Source organism: Pogoniulus pusillus, chromosome 27 (assembly GCF_015220805.1).
Source record: "Pogoniulus pusillus isolate bPogPus1 chromosome 27, bPogPus1.pri, whole genome shotgun sequence".
NCBI lineage: Eukaryota > Metazoa > Chordata > Aves > Piciformes > Lybiidae > Pogoniulus > Pogoniulus pusillus.
Window position 1 is genome coordinate 10224958 of NC_087290.1, and position 19796 is coordinate 10244753.

The 19796-nt window shown below is 43.6% G+C and overlaps 1 protein-coding gene and 1 long non-coding RNA gene across 2 annotated transcripts in view; one reads left to right on the top strand and one right to left on the bottom strand.

The window, feature by feature from the left end:
* LHFPL7 (LHFPL tetraspan subfamily member 7) overlaps positions 1–19796 on the bottom strand; it is a 65658-nt gene that overhangs the window by 4447 nt on the left and 41415 nt on the right. The gene's annotated exons all lie outside the window — the stretch shown is intronic.
* On the top strand, positions 11626–18799 carry LOC135187626 (uncharacterized). Its single transcript, XR_010307391.1, has 3 exons — positions 11626–11730; positions 14665–15033; positions 15881–18799. It is a non-coding gene; the product is annotated as an uncharacterized LOC135187626 (long non-coding RNA).

A 19796-nucleotide genomic window follows, 5' to 3' on the forward strand; every position in this document is an offset into this window, starting at 1 on the left:
AACCACTTTGCCAGCTTTGAAAGTAAGACTGCCCAAGGTTTAAATCATGCCTATGATAAAAAGGCATTCAAATACTCCAGAAGTGGTTCTCAGAGCATGCTCCTGCCTGCCTTGGAAGTCCAAAGGGGCTGAGCTAGGCTGATAGGAAGGGTGATGCTATCCCAGCTGTTGTGTTCACCCCTTGTTTGAGAGAACACTGAGAAACCATTTCTTCTTTTCCAGCCTTGCTGCTAATGAAAACCCACTGGATTTAAAGCCTAGAGTGTATTTTAAAATACACTTTGTGTACCAAAAAGATACCACAAAGACACAAAAAAGATACCACAAAGCAGCCTCTTTTCCTGTCTTCCCACTCTCCCAGGATAGAGTTTTGTTGAAATTCATGGTGGGTTGTTGGTGATTGAAGAAGAGCAAGTAATCAGAGTTAACTGTTATGTTTGAGCTGATAGATAATTCATAGCCAGCAAACATCTAATGAAACATTAGGATTCTAAAACAAACACTATATACTGTTCTCTGTGTTTGTAATTGCTTTTCAGGTGAAGCATGTGCTTATTACTGCAATTGAGTGGTTCAATCTTAAAAATATCCACCAAAAAAGGGCAGCCACTCATTAATGGGTTTTAATTAAAGAAAAAACTTTAATAAGCTTGAGGGCTAGATGAAGCAAAGCAGTTTAACACAGCCTGTCAAGTCCCTGAATAATTTGAATTAAACCTTTTCTTCTAGTCTAAATAGAACTGCTGAATTAAGTTAATCCCTTGTAAAAAACACAAAGAACAAGAAAATGGAAATTAAATGGAGAGAAACTGGGACAGAAGCAAACTTGCCAATCTGTTTCCCTCTAGGATAACCAGTGTATGGGTACAGTGAAACTGCCTGCCAGCAAGTGACACCTCTGAGAGCAAGATGCTTTCACCTGCCCTCACTCCCACAGCTACTCTCTTTTCTTTTAAGCCTTCATCAGTAAGTCTTCAGTGGTTCCTAACAAAAAGGTACTGTGGTCTTCCCCTCTTGACAGACACAAGGTGTATGAAGGTGATCCTGCAGGAGCTTTTTATGGGAAATATCCTCACTGCAAGCATCAGGATGATACTCAACCCACTGCACCTGCTGTAGGTGCCCAGGGAAGGAGTGAGCTCACAAAGCCCAGCACTGGGTTCTTACCAGCTGTGCTTGTGCATTTGGGCTCTAACGTTAATCTAATGTGCAGAAGCTGAAGCTACAAAGTAAATTGCATGATGCAGATCTTAGCTTCACATGTATGACCCCACTAAGAACATTGCAAAAAGACCACACAGTGAAAGTGGAGCTAAACTCGGCAAACACAAATATCTCATCTAACAAAGTTAACCAAGCTCTCATGAAAGAAGAAAAGCTAAGGGCCAACAGACTTTCTGTGGCCAGTAGCACAGCTTGAGAGTAGTATGACCCTTACATGGACAGGAAAATTCTCTGAGCACCACCTCTGCAGGCAGAAACATAGGAAGCAACCTTGGAGAACAGCAGGAAGGAAAAGAATACTTCTCCTCTTGCTCTGGTAAACCTTGGGAGTGTTAACCTGCTGAGCAACAAACTAAACCATGTGAACCCCCAGACCTGTGCAGGTTGTAGCTCTTGTGGGCTAACACAGCTGGGAAGCAGAACAAGAATCAGGTCTAAAATTAACATTTCAGTTTGTCCATTTTTTCAAAGCCATTAACAGTCCATGCATTGCATCTCATTCAGCAAAATAACATGGTGCAGAACTGGAAGCAATCTTTTTATCATAGAATCTTTTGAGACTCAGCTAATTGTTAAAAGTTGATGGGTTTCTGACCTTATTTCTCCCCCTTGTTCTGATTCATGTATCTGCCCATGTATCTGTTTTGGTTGGGTTACACAAGATTATTTTGAAGGCTGTGCTTTACAGTGCCAGTGTTTTGATTACCTCTTGGTGCTGATGTTGTGTGGTGTGGCTTAATGGAAGAAGCTCCTTTATTTGAAGGCTAGAAATAATCTGTCACTACAGAATGTAATGTGTTCACATATCAAACGGGCTAAAAAGTTACCCATGGTTCCATATCCTCAGGCATGTCACAGAATGACCTCATTATTCTCATTTAGGTGCCCCCTCTCTTACAAAGACTCACAATATTGAATAGCCCGTTATTATCAGCAGAAGCCAAGCTTTCAGACATGCTGCTAATGACTGCTTAATAGTGCTGCCTGTCAGCAGTGCAGTTAGCTGGGAGAGCACACAAAGAAACAGTGGGGCTCCATTTAGGCTCCTCATATAGCACTTCTGCCGCTGCATGGCTTTCCAACAACAAACATCACTTTAAAAGGTGTCAGCATACAGTAGTGAGTGCAGCTCACCATCATCTGTGGTGTAATCCTGCTGGCATACAAGATGATGAGAAGCTAGATGATGTGTTTGAGAAGCTAGACAATGCATTTGGGTCTGTTCTGTAGCATTAGGCATATGGAGTGTAGGGGACACTTGCCGGTGTCATGGCACGTTGGAGCTCTTTGTTTAACATGGCTTGGCTGGTTATTTCATCCATCTCAGCTCCTTGGTCTCGTTGAAAACATGCATTTGTTTGTTATCTGACACAGGGTATTTGTTATTACTAGGTCCCCACCACCTGAGATCTCACCAGTGAGTCGCAGTCACTGCTGCCTGCAAGACAGTTTAAAGTCTAGTCCACATCCATTGGCTCGACTGTAAGTCACTTCTGATTTCTGCTTTCTCATCTCTTGCCCTCCCAAACAGTTAGAGTCTCACCCTCATCCTCCCTCGTCCGCTTTCCTCACTGGTTTCCTACAGCCAGTAAAAACCCTCAGAAGTGTTTGCCAGACAAGACAGGAGCTCTTTGCTGGGCTCCTGCTCCCTGTGCAGGTCCAAGGCTAAACAAATGTGTCCTTTTTATGTTTTGTTTTAATTGAGATTCCTGAATCTGCCAATTTTTAAACGCAATAACTTTAATAGAAATAAGATATCATTAATAACAGGAATAAGATGTTATTCTGAAGGAGGACACTTCTTTTTTTGAGAAAACGAGGCATTTTGCAGAAAAAGATGTGAATTAGCACCACCAATGCACAACTTTTCCCACAAAACAGAATCAATGCCACTTCTCTTTAGGGAACGTGGCATTTTTTGCTGTTTTTAAACCTACTAAACTAGAATTCTTTGTCGATGCAATGGCTGGTTCGTTTCGCTAAGCTGCTGAAGCGCTGTTTAATTATTTAAACCCATCGCGCACCGCTCTGCAGTTGATTGCCAAGCGGACAAGCCGAAGCGATGCAGTTCTCCAGGAGGCGGGCAGAGGGCGCCAGTGCACAACGCTCCTCGACCCCATCCACCAAAAATGGCTATTTCCATCCCCATCGCTTTGGCAAGACCGCTGGCAGTTCTCAGCCCAAGAAACGAAAGCTTTGGAACTGTTTTTCTTTTCTTCCCTTTATTTCTTTCTGTATGGTGAGGCAGAAAGGTGAAAGCTTGGCTAACCTTATGTGTATCCTCCCACACTGCTGTCCAAAGGGATGGAATTGCTGCTGGACCGTAAATATTCCAGGGATCAGAAAAGGCCATTTTATTGTATTTGTTAATATATTTAGTTGATGCTAGTAGTAATATTGATCACTAGTAGAAAAGTATCACAGTATCATCAGGATTGGAAGAGACCTCACAGATCATCAAGTCCAACCCTTTACCACAGAGCTCAAGGCTAGACCAAATATGTTGTGTGCATCAATTATCTTCCTGAAATTACCTGCTGCAAGAAGATTAGTTTATCTCAGAAGTACAATTTGCTCATTTTAGGGGTATATTATAATCCTGGTACCTGTGACAATGGCAGATTAATTGCAAGCTTGTGGGACATACCAGACAATCATTAGAATTAGGGATGAATCACAGCCCAGCAAGAGTATTATTCCAACCCTATTACAGATTATCACAGTCTTATCTTTCCTTGGAACATTTTTATTGACAGAGCTTAATCTACCAAAGCAGTTTTCACTCATCAAGAAGTTTCCTCTCACATATAATTCATTACCTCCCTTCTTAAAGGTGACAGTTCTTCTTATGTACAATCAGTTGGCTCTGAATAACACATTTCCTTTCAGCTTTACACATTTTATTAATCTAATAACTCTATTAGTTCCTCTTAAGATTTTCTTGATGTCTATGTGATTTTACTGACATAATTTTAAACAAGAAAGCAAATGTTGATCTCAAGCCACAGATACCCTGACACAAAGGTAGAAGTTCAGCCAACATCTGAGCATCAGTGAGAAAACCTTTTAACCACTACCACAGCTTGACCATCATCTCTTGTCCCTGGTCCTTCAGGGGTTGCTACTGGGTCCTGTACCATGTAATATTTTAATCAGTGACACAGACAGTGGGATCGAGGGCACCACCAGCAAGTTTGCAGATGACACTAAGCTAAGTGATATGCTAGAAGGATGGGATGTCATCCAGAATGACCTGGACAAGCTGGAGAGGTGGGCTCAAGCTTCAGAAGTATTTGCCTGCGAATCACAGAATCACTGAATCCTTTGGAGGTCCCTTCCAACCCAAACCATTCTGTGATTCAGTGATTCTGTGATTCATAGGCAAATACTTCTGAAGCATGCCTGAAGGGCTACTACATTTAGAGTGTTTTGGACTTAGGTGGTGCTAGAAGAAAAAAGTAGAAAGAAAAAAGCAGGTCCCTGCATGGCTCTTTCATGGTAACCTAAAGGCAATGTTAGATGTGATCCAAGGTCACAGCTACTGTTGGTAATAGGTACACACAGGGGTACAAAGATGGAATTTTGGGCTATTCACAGATTAGTGATTTCCTTTTGGCTACTTCAGAAAAGGAAGAATCCCCTAGAGTAATTTTGGTGAGTGCTGAAATGCATCTAAAATCAGTGGGCTCATTTTAAATGCCAATTAAGTATAAATGAAGTAAACAGGAAAGTGACCTGTCAAAGATAAAAGAAACCCGACAAAATCCGCCTGTTAGGAAGACAAAACTTCTGAGGTGCAAGGCAAACAGGGACCACTGTTAAAAGCCTTTCCACTCTGCTGAACTCCTGGTGGGTGCCTGGCAGATACCTCTAGTTCAAACTCTTGAAAGCAGCCCTAGCAATTATTCCCTCCATGGAAAGCAAAATGGGAGAGCAGGGAAAAGGGATAATAACGCCCATATCCTTGGTATCAGAGCACAGCCATCTTCCTTTGTAGTGGAACAAAGAGCTGCAACTCAAAATAATGATGCACTTCTAACATATTACAGTTTAGCTCTTCTCCTTTGTAAAGAATTATTCCATTGGCTTCATTTCAGTCCAACATGTTGTGATTTGAAGAAGTGTGGATCAGCGCTGGCCTGTTGCCAAATAAGTAGATTTATACCAGCTCCTTTATAAATGGTGTAACTCACAAGTTAACACTTAGCAGCTGTAATAGAAATGTGGTTGTAGTGAAGCTATGTACCTTGCCAAGCCCCTTTGTTAGCTAACAAAGGAAATGTATTGGTTTGTGCAGCGTCTCCAAACTATGCTTAAACAGATGCTGGGTATATGACTACAGCTCTCAAGATAAGGAACTGCCTCAGATATAGTAACTTGAATCTTTTTTTTAATATATATATATGCAAAACTACTGGGAAACAGATGTGTTTAAAGAGCTGGGTAGTGCTCTCCTCCTCAGTTTATTGGGGTTTAACTGAGATTCCATAGGAGCAGGTTAATACAAATAAAACTAACACTGAAATCAGGGTGCCCCTGCACACATCTCTTTAGTACCACTTGAATACCTCATTCCAGTTCTGTTGGCACAACTTGCTCATTCGAACAAGCTTTTATTGAACAAAGAGCCTGCTCCAGAATTGTCTGATAATTGTACAGATAGTTGAATCTACCTCACTTATTAACTGAGGGGGGTGGAATCTAACTATCCAGACTTTGGAAAAGAAATGCTCTGAAGCCATGATAGAGGTAATTGGGCTTGGTAATTGCTGCATTAGCTGCAAGTTTATTAAGGGCCACCAAAGGAAATGCCATCCTCATGACCTTTGAGGCTGCATTTCACAGCATGTTTTCTCCATGAGAAAAAAATGATGAGACTTCACTGTTTCTGCCAAGTGAGTAGTAGCTATGGTGAAGATTTATAGGTGTAATCTGGTAATCTATGGGCCTAATCATGCAGTTATAGAGTTGCGTGTCATTCACTCAAAAAGGCTGAAATGATCTAGCACTGTGTGGACTGTGGGGAAGGAGTGCATTTTGTCATCTGCAAGGTTACAAGACGTACAGCCTATTTAGCAGACTGGAAAAGGGAGAGACAGGAGCTAATGTTTCTCAACCTAGCAGACTGTTACACAAAATTTCACAAGACTCAGAGAGCTAAGAAGTGGGGACTGTCAGATGCGCTCTGATTTGGAAGCCATCAGGATTTTCCTGTTTTGTATTGCTTCACTAATTACATAGATTTTCTCTTTAATTTTTTGGGAATGATGTAAGTCATGCTCGCTTCATCTCTTTCAGAAGAGCAAACACAGCAGCAGGCTAATAATACAATATTGACATATTTAAGTGTTGGATCTTTTAAATGAGAGCGTCATGTTCAGAATGTCTTGTGCCTGTAATGTGCCTCTTTCCCTTATCTCTGTGTTACATTTTATTCAACAGTTAAGAAGTGCTAATAAAAAGTGCATATGTCAGTTGTTCTATTTTAGGTAAACATAATATGGTGCACATTTCCTAAGCAGAGCACATTGGTTAACTGCTCAGCTCCATTTCTACACAGAAAAAGGAAGGTGGCAAACACTTTGCTTCTCTTCTTAATTAACCTATCCATGCCCAAACCAGTATGTTCCCTGCACAAGCAGGGAATGAGATTGAGGACTGCAAACTTAAATTAATACTTCCTCTTGTGATCTTTTGGCTAAGGACAAGTGCAGCTTCCACTCGCCCTCTGATGCATTCCCTAGCAATGAACAGCATCAGCCTGGGTCCATTGCAGCTGGAAGCAGTGGGAGGACACATTTCTTTGCAGCATATTGTCTCTCCTTTGGAGCCAGCTCGCCTGGGAAAGGGAGGTGCTGCCCAGCTGACAGCAGGTCTTGGCTCCTGCTCTGGCTGTCAATTCCAAGTTCTTAAATAGCTATTTAGAGCAGGGGCTGAGGGCCAAAAGACAGGCAGTGATGTGTAGATCACCTGAAATGTCATGATTCGACATGACACATTTCCTCCCTTCTCTTCTCCACCTGCTCACCTCACAGGTCTCTTTTAAATCAATCTTTTCACCTCTCCCAAGACTCACAATTTGAGCAGAGCAGACACTCATGAAAACAGGTTTATAATGAAGCTGGTGGCTGTTAAATACTGGCCTTACATCAGAGGTGACCTTACTGTAAAGCATTGTACAGTGAATTTATTTTGACTTTGCACATTCTATACCTTGTCTTCCACATCACAGAGAAGCAGGATGTGGCAGCCCAGTCAGTGGTGGCAGGAGGCCTGATGCTTGAGAATAATGCCCACGTCTCACTTCGTTACAGTTGCGCTTCACATCCCAGCAGTCCTCAAGCCTCAGGGATATTGCATTCATTACCTCTTTCAGAGACATGTATTTTACATAAATGGCTGAAAGGTGATTAGAATCCCTGACAGAACAGCATTTTATCTGGAATGCAACCATGAAAAAATGTGTCTAAAACAAAAAAGGCATCCCACATCCTTCTACTAATTGATTTAAGCTACAACGACCAGCCTCAGTTTTCCTAGGGCACTGGAATTACCAGTAAGACACAAATTGCACGTTTTCATATCTCCCAATAAAACCTCCTTGACAGGGGGTCGAAACCAGAGTTTTCTGTTTCTCAGATGTCCTAGTCCTGTGAATGTCATCACTCAGCAGAAGCACACCACTGCCACCTGACCATAAAAAACAGTTCTGTAACCACCCTCATTTCACGCTGCTGATTCCAGTCCACCATAAATCAGCCACACCACAAGTAATGTTGGAAATTACTCTGTTTCTGAGCTCCCCTCTCTTTACAGCCCAGGTGCCACACAACTGTGGCCATATGGTAGACTACATCCTGCTGAAGTGGGTTATAGCAGCACCTCCAGCAGTAAATGCTGCCTGAGCACTTGGAAGCTTTCTCATGCTTCAGACTGGAAAAGTGCAGCTTGCATTCATGCAGTGGCTTTCCTAACAGTTAAAAATATAATCAAAGGAACCAGCTCCGGCTTAAACCAGACGCTCTGCAGGTAGGAAATGGGATAGCAACCACTAATTCACTGAAAGCTGCCTGGAAACGCAGCAGGTCATCCCAGGGATGATCCTTGGCCGGCATGCTGTACTCCTACGTACCTGGCCTCCCTCACCCAGGGCACTCTCTCTCTACCATCCAGCTCTTTCTTCCTGAGCAGAGGTTGCTTGTGCAGATTGCTGTCGGTGCAAAGGAAATAGTGCAGCTCAGCTAACATTTTCACTGCAGTCATCCTTGACCTCTGTATTTCTTAGCCAAGTCTTACACAGCAACTTTCAGGAATCTGTCCTCTTAAAACTTGTGGTCAGAACAGTACCAGGCTGGCCATGCTGGTCAGGCCACCTGCTCAATCAGCAGCAGACAGGTCTACTTTAAAGAACCACCAGGTACATACCACACAAGAGTTTAATTTAGTCAAAGGCTACTGGAAGAAAAGAGTCAAAACTCACCTGGCACTTTATGGCCAACACACTGACAGCCTGCCAGCAGGAAGTCATAAGATCTCAGGGTGTTAGAAGTTGGAAGGGACCTCTGGAGATCATCAAGTCCAACCTTCCTGCCAGAGCAGAGCCACATGATCTATTGCTGGTCACACAGAAATGCATCCAGAGAAGGAGACTCCACGACCTCTCTGGGGAGCCTGTTCCAGTGCTCTGTGAGCCTTACAGTAAAGTCCTTCTTCATGTTGAGGTGGAACTTTATACACTGTATTTTACATCCATTGCCCCTTGTCCTTGACAATGAGCCCTCATACATTTAAAAACAGTCTGCTTGAGCATCATCAGAAGTGGATGTTGTGCTAGTACTGGAAGGACCAGGGGTGATCCTCACCTTCCACTGTGTGTCCACAGGTTCACAGGTACCTGAGCAAGTCACAGCTGCAGTGACCCCTGACAACTGCAACAGTTTGCCATTCTAGTGCACTTCAACAGTCAGGATTTGGCTCATGTCCCTTATTTGCTGCATGAGGCAAGAAACTCATCATTCACTGATGTGTTCTTTGGCTTTCAACTCATAAACATAGATGTAACTTCAGGCCACAGTGAAACAAAACGAACTGAGATCTGAGGCAGAGCTACTTAGGTTAGGAATATAATGTAAAATAGAAATGCCCAAAATTATTAAGTGAATGAAAGTGATTTGGGATATCTGATCATTTTTATCGGGCTGGCCCAGCTGCTCCATTTCCCATCTCACTCATACCAAAAGGCCCACTCTTCCTCCTTCATTAATGCATTTGAAGGATTTAATGAGTTACTTCATCAGGTTAATAAATCCCTTCTATCACTTTATTACCCTTTGATACAATTATTCAAGTGCTGCAGCTAACGAACAATCATCATTTATAGTTCTTGACAGAATAACTTAGATAACATATTTGAACCATGAAATAAAAAAAAATCCATAAATAAACTATGGGGACAACTGAATGTCTTTGTAGGGGAGAGGCTTCTCTAGCTCCACTTAAGGCAGCATTGCAAATCCTCTGTCTTGTGCAAGTAACTTCAGGCGAGTGCTAAAGAGGATTGCAGGAGGTCAGTGCCTCCTAGCAATGTTCTGCTTCCCACTGAGTGCTTAGGAGGGGGATGAGCTGCTGCAGGGACATGCACCATGTCTTAAAATGCATCAGAAGGGACATAACCCATATTTATTTGTTCCAGCATTTTATCAGGTTTAAAATCCAGTTTCATAAAGGCCATCTCATTTCTTGAGGCTAAGGTATTTGGCTAATTTTGACAAGGGGCAGTGACACCATCAGAAAAGAACATTCTCTTCTGGGAATTATTTTAAACCTAGATTGAATTGGCTGCCATGCCATTTGTTTTTCCTGTGGCATCACAGCAAACGACATCATCAACAGAATAACCTTAGGGATAAGGAGGCTTTCAGAATCTCCACCTCTGAATGGGCAGCAGTAGCACGGCTTCCTATTACCAGAGTAATAATATTTATGGTGGGTAGACTGCAAGAATGGAACCATACCATTTATTTACTTATTCTTGATAGCCACTTCTGGCAAGAACAAATTTCCCATTAATCACCACCTTATCTCTGTAAGAAACAGTTACTCTCAAGGACATCTGTATTATTCCCTTTGTTTTATTAATACAAAGAATGGTGCTGCTCTTTGGCACTGAACTTTATTTCCAGGGCTTTCTTTTTTAAGGGGAGCTGAAGTGCTTAACTAAAACAAACACTGATCTTCCCTAAATCCTAAACTATGGAAGGACCTCAGCCACAGCCAGGGGCATGTGCATTGGAAATGTCTGTGGATATATTTGTATGTAAAAAAATCTGCAAGTGGGTCTCTCTTTTTTCTTATCCACTGAAACTCTAGTTATAAATTCTTGAGTTTCTCCTGGGAGTGCAGAAGAGCTTGGTAACATGTGAGAGCCCCAGAAAAGGGCTGCCTTTCCATCCAGGGGCGAGGGGAGTGAAGTCAGCTTCTGAGCTCAGATCTTGTGACACAAAAATGCATATTTCTCTTCCCTTTCACGTAGTCTATAGACAGCAGTTTGAAAATTACACATTATACCCAGCTCCAGGCTGGTCTGTTTAGCTATTTTTTTTCAAGAGCACTGCATCATATATTTTAATCTTTCAAATATAAATCAATATAGGCCCAGCAGGAGTAAGTATCAGCCAGGCAGATTCTCATTCGTGTGAGGGAAGCATTAGTGGAAAGATTTGCAGAAGGTGAAATTTGTGGAAGTTTCTCCCTGTCAGTGGGTTTGGTTCTGTTCAGTTTCCTAAAGCAAAAGATGGTCACAGGTGAGCCCAAGTTTTGGGTCAGCTAGCAAGGACCAGAGCTCTTCCTGCTAGGAGTGACAAACTTCTGTGCAATCTGCTTTGAAATGATGGAGTCACAGTTTCCCATTTCCTTTCATTTTGGCTCCAAGCACCACGCAGAGCTCGGGGCAGCAGGGCAACTCGAGCCTTGTGATTGCAGGGGAGATGCAAGCAGCATTGAATGGCTGCTTTCCCGTGCAGCTGCCCCTCAGCTCTGTCTGGGTGAGCAGTGAGTGTTGGCAGCAGGAACTGGCGATGCTCCTGTGGTTTAGACAGAGCAAAGAAAAAGACTCTGCTGCCAGCCAGCCCTGTGCCCCCTCTCTCTCCATCTGTCTCAGCCCAGGACACAGAACACAATCTCCACATTGGTTGTCCTAATCCAGCCTGTGGGCCTGAGTTTCCTTTTCATAGAAACCAGAGCCTGAAGATGGAGGAAAGGTGTTCTGGGGCAGAAACACAGGCTGCAGACCATTAGCAGCTTAGAGTCAGCCGGGGCAGCTGCCCAGAGCTGGCTGCAGGTGTATCCCATACCATAAATGTCACCTTCACTATAAAGGAGGGAGTTTGGGGAAGTTGGAGGTTCTTCCTGTTTGTTGCCATCCCTGGAGGGACTGACTCACCATTCTGCTCCTCTGGACTGCTTTCCTGTTTGTTGTGACCACCATGTGCTCATTGGGCTCACTTGGTATCCTTTATACTGGTATTTGGTTTAGTTGTGCTGTTTTATTGAGTATGTTTTCATTTCAACCTTTCTCTCTTTTTCCTGATCCCTGTTCTCAGCTGGGGAGGGGTCATCAGGTGATAGAGTTTAGCCCTGAATAGAGGCTAAATATGGACACAAGGAAAGAAAGAAACTAAAAAGAGGGGCTGTGATGGCCCCTCTTCAGAAGCTTGACAGGAAGGAGACAGACCCTGCTGCCTGAAAGCAAACAATGTTATCTTGCAATAGGACAGGCAAGCCTTATGCAGCACCAGAATGAGGTGGTTATGCTAGTGGAAAGGGAACCTATTTGTTTTAATGTGCTGTTTAAGCAGGTGTCCAATACCATACAGTGGTGAGACACTTGTCTGGATGGGATGAGCCAGGTGGCTCAGATGAACTCACAGCCATGCCTGCCTCCTAAATCCAAGCACTTCTCTCACAGCAATTCCTCTGGAGTCTCAAATATGATTTAAGCAGTAATTCATTTGCAAAGTGAAAGCTGTGCTTTCAAATACAGTAAAGGACTATCCTCAGTCCTGCCCCTGTGCCGTTGCTGGCTCCCAGCTATGCTAGCCCTGTCAGGGATGCTGCCCAGCACAACTGTCCTGTATGAGATGTCAGGAGTGGATTGGGTTGGCTGAGCCAGGAGAGCAGAGGGAGCTCAGTAAGCCCTCTGGTGAATCTGTGCTGGTTTGGCAGGTTGCAGTAGATCGATGAGTGTCAGTGGGGTGCAAGGTTGCTGTTGGGAGGAAGGGCAGCCCTGCAGATGGGTTTCTCTGACTCCAGCAGATGAAGAGAGCCCAGCCTCAGGCACCCCTGCTCAGCTGTGCCTGCCCAGTGCTCTCCACCCTGCTGAGAGCTGAGACCCCCTTTTGCTGCAGGCACCAGAACTGAGACTGCTGGCCCCATAACACAGCAGTGAGAAATGCCCCAGGCAGGGCTGGTTACTCATGGCAGGGGCTTCTTGGAGGGATGACAAAATTAACCCCACAGCATTTCCATCTTCCTGCATTTAAATGTTTCAGTTAATAACATTTATGGGGCAGTAGAGAAAAATCAACTTAAATACATCATTTGTCATCTCAGGATGCTGAATTGCACCATTACTGCACAAGATACAGAGAAATGTGTCTAATAAACAGGGTATTTTGCACAATTTACTTTGCATTTTCCATATCCTGCCACAAGCTTAGGGCAGCAAGGCTGCTTAATGATCATAATAGATGTGCAGAAAGAGCAGTTCCCTGAGGACTCCTGATTAATCAGGGAAATACTCATTTCTTCTGGCAGCAGTGATCTGCATCTAGGCAGGGCAGGTGATGAACCCCAAGTGCACACAGCAGCCATCAGGGGCCAAGAGTTTCCATACATTTAACTGACTTTCCCCTTAGGAGAAGAGCAGGTTTCAGCACAGCACCAGGCCTCAGCAGCACTTGTTCTGCCCTAGTTCCTGTAGGGTTTTGCTGACAAAGGCATTAGGAGGGCCCATGTTCATTTTAGAAACGCACAAGAGTCAGCTTCCAAATGAAGACATCCCTGCTGCTTGCTGAGACAGTCTGCTCTGGAGAAGACATAAGGTCTTGGTGTGATTGCTGTGTGAGGGACTTGGCAACAAGTTAGAAGATTTGCAAGATTTTTCACCAGCTGATTGAAATCCCAGCCTGTGCTTTTAGTGCCTAACAAATGCTGCATGCCTGCTGCCTGCAGTCCTCCCTACTCATCACAGTCATATTCATTTTGTGGTTTGGCACAGTTGTTTTCAGCTAGAAGTTTGCAACCTGGTGTTTGCTAGTAATGATGTGCCACCCCTGTGCTGTACACGTAGCTCTCTAGTGTTCATTTTCAAATCAGCCCCAGAAAGGATGAACTGACAGCAGATGTGTCATACTCTGTGCATTTGGAAGCTCACTCATGGAAATATCTTTGTCAGACAAATGAATTCCAGGTCAGTGGGATAAACAGATGCAGTAAAGTACTTGTATTGTAGAAGGAAGCCATACAGAAATGTGACCAGGCAGCTCTTCAAGGAAATTGCCATGTAGAGATCCAACTCTGAGGCTTACCTCAGGCTTTTGCATAACATGATAGTTAGTACTTTAAATCAGAGAAAATGGGATGGGATCTTTTGATTGTTTCATTTTTCCACTTGCTTTTTCAATTCCGTGGGATCAGCAGAAAGTGAAGGCAACCAAAGCTGAATTAATGTGGTGCTTTCCACTCCCCCATTGCCTGAATGCACAGCAGGGGCTGTCTGGTGGAGAGAGCAGTATGTGTTACCCTCTTGTGGGCATCCTCGAACTGCCAGAAAATGTGAAGCTTGGACTTGTTTTCAACATAACATGAGAAAGAGGAAAACCAGAAATAAGGGGGAAGGCTGAAACATAATCAGAAGGCAGTAGTTATTTAGCTTGGCTAATGACTTATTAATGCATTACAGTTAGGCACTCTGAAATAAACAGTGCTTTAAAAATGCTCTTCCACTCGAACCAGGGTTATTTACAGGAAGCAACATTGGAAGAACTAGAATGAAATCCTGCCTCTACTGAGCCAACAGAAATGTTGCTACTGACCTCATTAGGCCCCAGATATCTCCAAAGAACCACAGTTATCCAGCAGTATGACTAGCAGATTAATATTCAACAGCACCAGTTTATCTTTCCCTACAGAATTCCTCATTTTTATGCAACCAGCCTAAAAACTTTGCTCCATGAGTTTGTGTTTCAGCACAAGACAGACAATGATCTGAGCTCCTTTTTGGGCTGTTTGCCCAACATTGCTGTTCACATTTGTCTTAGGTGATTTTTTGCCTCCCTGTCCCATAACCTGCTTTCTCAGCAGTGCTTTTAAGGTGTTTCAGGCTATGGAAGATTAACACTGTGATCATAAAGAACACGCTCCCTTAACCCCGTCCTTCAGAACCCCATAAGCATTCGCTGCAGTTCAGCAGCTCACCATATGCTTTTGTGAAGGAACATTTTGCACCTGCCACCATAATGCAGGAAAAATGCCAGCTTTGCAGGAGAAAACATTAACTAATTTACACAAAGCCTTAGGTGGTCTATTAGCCCTGCATAAAAACAAGGACATGTAATTACTGGATCCACAGACAGAATTAAATTTGATTGACTACAAAGAAGCAATGAGTGGAGCAATTAACAACAAAGCCCAAGTAAACTCCTCTGATCTGGAACCTGCAGCCTGGGTGAAGGATGCTGACTGCACAGTGTCTGCTTCTGCCATCCTGAGAGGCATGCCCACGCCAAGCCCTGAAGCCAACACAAACAGGTAAGCTCCTGTCAGCAACACTCCTCAGCTGTCTGCTGGGCTGCTGTGGATTGGGTAAGAAACAAAGTCTTCTAGCATCATTGCTTTTGTTAAATTGCTCTTCCTGGAAATGGGTAGCAGCCACCTAAGGTGGCCAATACCATTTTGGAGCACTTACTGGAGCACCACATGCCCAATCGGCAGCACAGCTGATGCTGTCCTGCACGTGTGATGCAATAGCTCCACCACAGGCTTCAACAGATAATAGTTCATTAAGATAATTGTGACTGGTCAGAGTCACAGGTGCAGAGTTAAATTTGGGATGGCAAAACCTATCCAGAAGAGAAGCAGCTCCACTTTCTAGCTCCTCAGCCACGCGGGTTAATGGCAAGTATGTTGCCAGTGCCTGCAGGAAGGCTGGAACCTGGAGCGTTTCTGTCGCAGCTTCTGTCCACAGCTTTGATTTAATGCCCTCTATGAGCAATTGCATCTCAGTGCTTGTAATAAGGAAGTGTCATAAAAGTACCTGCTGCTGGTCCAACATCTTTTGGCTTTGACAGTTCAAATTTACAGCTTTAATTCAGGAGCCTGGAAGCCTGCTATTCTGTGCAGAGTGAAGGGCTGGAGGAACAGTATGTCATGAAATGTTCACCTGTGTGCAGTGACCCACAGAGGACAGCACCACTCAGACCCTGTGAAATGACTTGCAGACAGATCCCTGGTTCAGATTGTCCAGTGGCAAACGACAAAGCCCTGGCTAAAGCCCTGAGTGCCAGGTGTCCTGGCATGGTTTGCCTCTGTGTAACACGGAGTTGAACTTTCAGCAGCTTAATCAAACTCTCATCTGGGTTCTTTTGCCTCTTCATAGGACCCTTTCACGCTTGACTTGTTGGATTGTGTGTACAAGCAGGAGGAGAAAAGTGCCCTCAGAGCACGTGTGGTCTTCCTAGTCCTGACTGGACACAGTGAAGACAGCCATGGTCCTGCTTTTTGAGGAACACCTTGAGTCACAATGTGTTCCTCAAAAGCAGCAGAAGTGAAACAGAGCTAAGCATGCCCGGGTGAAAGGCACCAACACAGAAACACCACTTGGGAGACTCTGCTCAAAAGAGCCAAGGGATTCCCTTTGGGAAGAGGTGAGCTGTGGAGCTGTGCTTGTGGCTGTCCCGCAAAGGTCAATGTCACCCTGCTGAGCACAGCAGGAACTGAGTAAGGAAGCCTTACACAGAACTGTAGGGAGGCAGCACCCCAGCCACTGCTGAGACTGCTCCCCTGTTGTGGGGCGGAGGCCAACTTTGACAGTCCTGCTCCTTTTGCAATGAGTTTAGCTCTCAGGTCTCCGTTACTGTGCTGTGCTCCCAGGGGTGACATTTGGGGCTGTTGTGAAGCACAGGCTCTCTAGCATTGCAAACGGCCCCAGCCTGTGCTTTTCATGCAGCTGTTTAATGAGGCCTGCTGTCATTACAGCAAAATGACTCAAGGACTCTCTTAAAAAAGCCTCTTATTTATAGTGTCATAGATTACCTTAATGCCTTTTTACTGGGAGGTGCTTTGAAATATTGCACAAACATTACAAGCGAGTCCTGAAATAACGTGAATTTAAACTGAATCTAGCAAGGAAAACATAAATGTTGGCTGCAAGAGAAAGCATTTGTTGAAGTTTGCTGGAATCTTCAGCAGAGGAATGTTTTTATTATGAGCATCCATTCCTGAGTTGGAGTTCTACTGTGTACCTTGCACACGGGGGTCAGTACAAGTGTGTATCTTAAAACAAGTTCCTGATGAAGAGATTTATTTGTGTGAAAGTGTAAAGATGAGCACAGATTTTCTCCTACCAGCAAAGTTACCTAAACCCCAACGTTACAAAGCATTCACCCATGATAACTCAGAAAGCAAGAGTTACATTTTCCAGGCAGTGTCTTAGTGTTCAAAGAGAATACCAAAAGCCTGCATTAATATCCAGTCCTCTTCAGAGCTGTGCGTAACTCTGGCTAAAATCTCTCAGCTGTACCACCTCACTCTGAAGTTTTCCTTCAGACATTCATGTATTCTTGTTTTGCTGTTAGCTTTATCCCTGCTGCTACTCCACAACTTACTCAGAATTAACTCTGACTTCTACTAGCACACCCAGCTCCTTCTATGCTCTCCACCACATTTTGATGGCATTTTCTTTTGGTAAAATGTTTTTGTATCATGTCCATTTCCCCACTGAATTTGATAGCATTAGTTTTAATTTGTGCTTTAGTCTGTAGTGGAGAGATGGAAAATAAGACTTGTACCAACCTCTGTGTGTGTGTTAACAGGCTTTTTCTTGCCAGATAAACAGAGCCCAAAAGAGCCCTCCATGAACTGTAGCTACAGATCCCTGCTTGAACAAGAGAAATATCTGAAGTGCCTATCTGGTGAATAAAGGAGATATTCAGGCCATGTTGATTTAAACCTGGCCAACTCCTCATGTTCCTACAGTGGCTAATTACAGGTGGAACCTTAAATGGAAATGTATTAATCAGAGTAGGATCTGCTGCCAGCACCCTTCCCGTCAAAACTCACAAAGCAGCAAGGAAATGAAGTGGTAACAACAGGCTTTCCATTTAGCCTCTAAATCTTTTCCTCTTAGGTATCCATATTTTAACGTAGGAGACGTTTTGATCATCTTAAACACAGCCTTTAAACATTCTGTAATTATACTTCTTGGTTTATCTATGTAAAATGCCAAGGAATTAGAACAAGCCTTATTCCTCCAGGTTAAGCCCCACTTTGACTCAAAGCCATGCAGGGAAGACAGTGGCTAACAGCATGGCTAGAAAGCAGCCGTGGAGCAGAGGGTTGTCCCTATACCAGGCAGTCCCCGTGGGGCAGAGCAGGGGGAAACCTAGGGTACATGTGCCCTTTGAAGGTTGGAGGGCTGGATGTGCTCCCTGCCAACAGCCCACACATCTCTGGGGCTGGCTTGGCTGGGAGAACTTGCCTTTCTTGACTACTTGCTCATTTAGCTTTTCCTCAACCTTTGGTGAAATTCTCGTATGGGATGTGGCATTTGTGAGCCATGGATTATACTTGAACATGGGAAGAAATTTGGAAAGACAGGAGTACATTGGGGCTTGAGTGTCTTCATTCTCACCTGCCAACACAGCCTCCTAGAAAAAGACTTTTCAAATAGTCATTGTAATGAATTTGTGGAGGGTCTGGCTCCTGTCTTGCAGACAGATCTATGTCATACTCCCCTTTGTTTGCTACATCTGTGAAGCAGCCATTATTTCTCCATAGTGCAAGTGCTCTCTTTTCTGTTGCTTCCCCTGCCACACAGTGCCACGTTCATTGCTCCTTCGAAAATTTCAAGAAAGAGAAGCAATTTGTAAGGATGACAAGAAAATGGCTTCTCATTTATGTCCACCACAGCAATCTGTGACACAGGCTCTGGTGAAATCCACAAATCCTAATTCCCGCTGAGTTTCAAGCAGTCCAGATTAAAGAAAGGAAAAAAAAAAAACCCCAACCCCCAAACACATAGACCAGTTTGATCATAATGATTCTAATTTGGCACAGGTTAATTGAGAAGTCAGATTTCCTGCTATCACTTCTGGAGAGGAGGGAGATAAGGGAACACAATGACTCTTTATCAACAGTATGGGGACTTCATTTAAAGAGAGAGCATTAGGTTACAGGCTAGAAGATTAGTAGCAATCAGACTGCTCTCAGAAAAGAAAATGCACTGGGTAATAAAGATAGAAGGCATGAAGCTGGATGCATAGAAATGAGGCTTGATGCCAAATGTTGCTGGTCAAATCTCAGCTATCTATCAAGCTGGCACTGATCGCTGCTGATGCCCAGTTGTTATTACTCACCTGTGATCAGGTCACTTACCAGTCTCAAGGCAACAGCTCCTCCCACTTGTTAATGGCATTTTAATGAAAAAGAAAAAATAAAAGAAAGGAAAGGTCCAGCTAATATCTCTTTGAGAGCCTGATGTAAGAGTGCATAGTAGGATATGAAATGGATTTGCTTTTTCCCCATCACCCCTAAGAAGATATCAGCTATTATTCTATTCTTAAGCCACAGCCCCATAAATCTGAGTGCAGTTGTGCATTTAAAGGTGGCAGCCTTATTTTTCCTTCTTCTTTGTGTGCCATGTGTTCCCCATACCAAAAAAGTGCCTGTTTTGTTGCAAGTGTCAGAAGGAGAATTTAAAGGGATGCTAGAGGATCATAAAGACTCCTCTCTACCCAATCCCAGGCATGCATTCTCCTTATTGTTCTGCTGACTAAAGAATTAGAAACTATTAATATTGTCTCTACTGGCAGGTCAGAAAAATACTTATTCTGTAGTCAAGCAGATTAATCCAAAGGGGGAAATAACCCTGCAAAGCCCTGCAAAAGCTGCCTGTCTAACCAATCCATTTCCTAGACCCAGCTGTTTTCAATCTGTTTAAGTGTTAATCTCACCATATTTCTTTTTATGCCTCATGAAATGATTTCAACATGTATTGAACTATTAGAGAATTCACATTAGTGCAGTTATTATTCTTTATGAAGGAATCTTTTGAACAAAACCCCTATCTGTATTGCTCACATTAATTATCACAGAATCACAGGGATTAACCAGGTTGGAAAAGACCTCTAGGATCATTGAGCCCAACCTATCACCTAACCCTTCTAATTAACTAAACCATGGCACTAAGTGCCATCAAAGCATGTTAGGACCTCTTGCCATTAGCTTTTTTGATGGGCTCTGGATATTACCCCAGCTTTGGCTACTCCTTTCAAAGAAACTTTGGGTGAAACCAA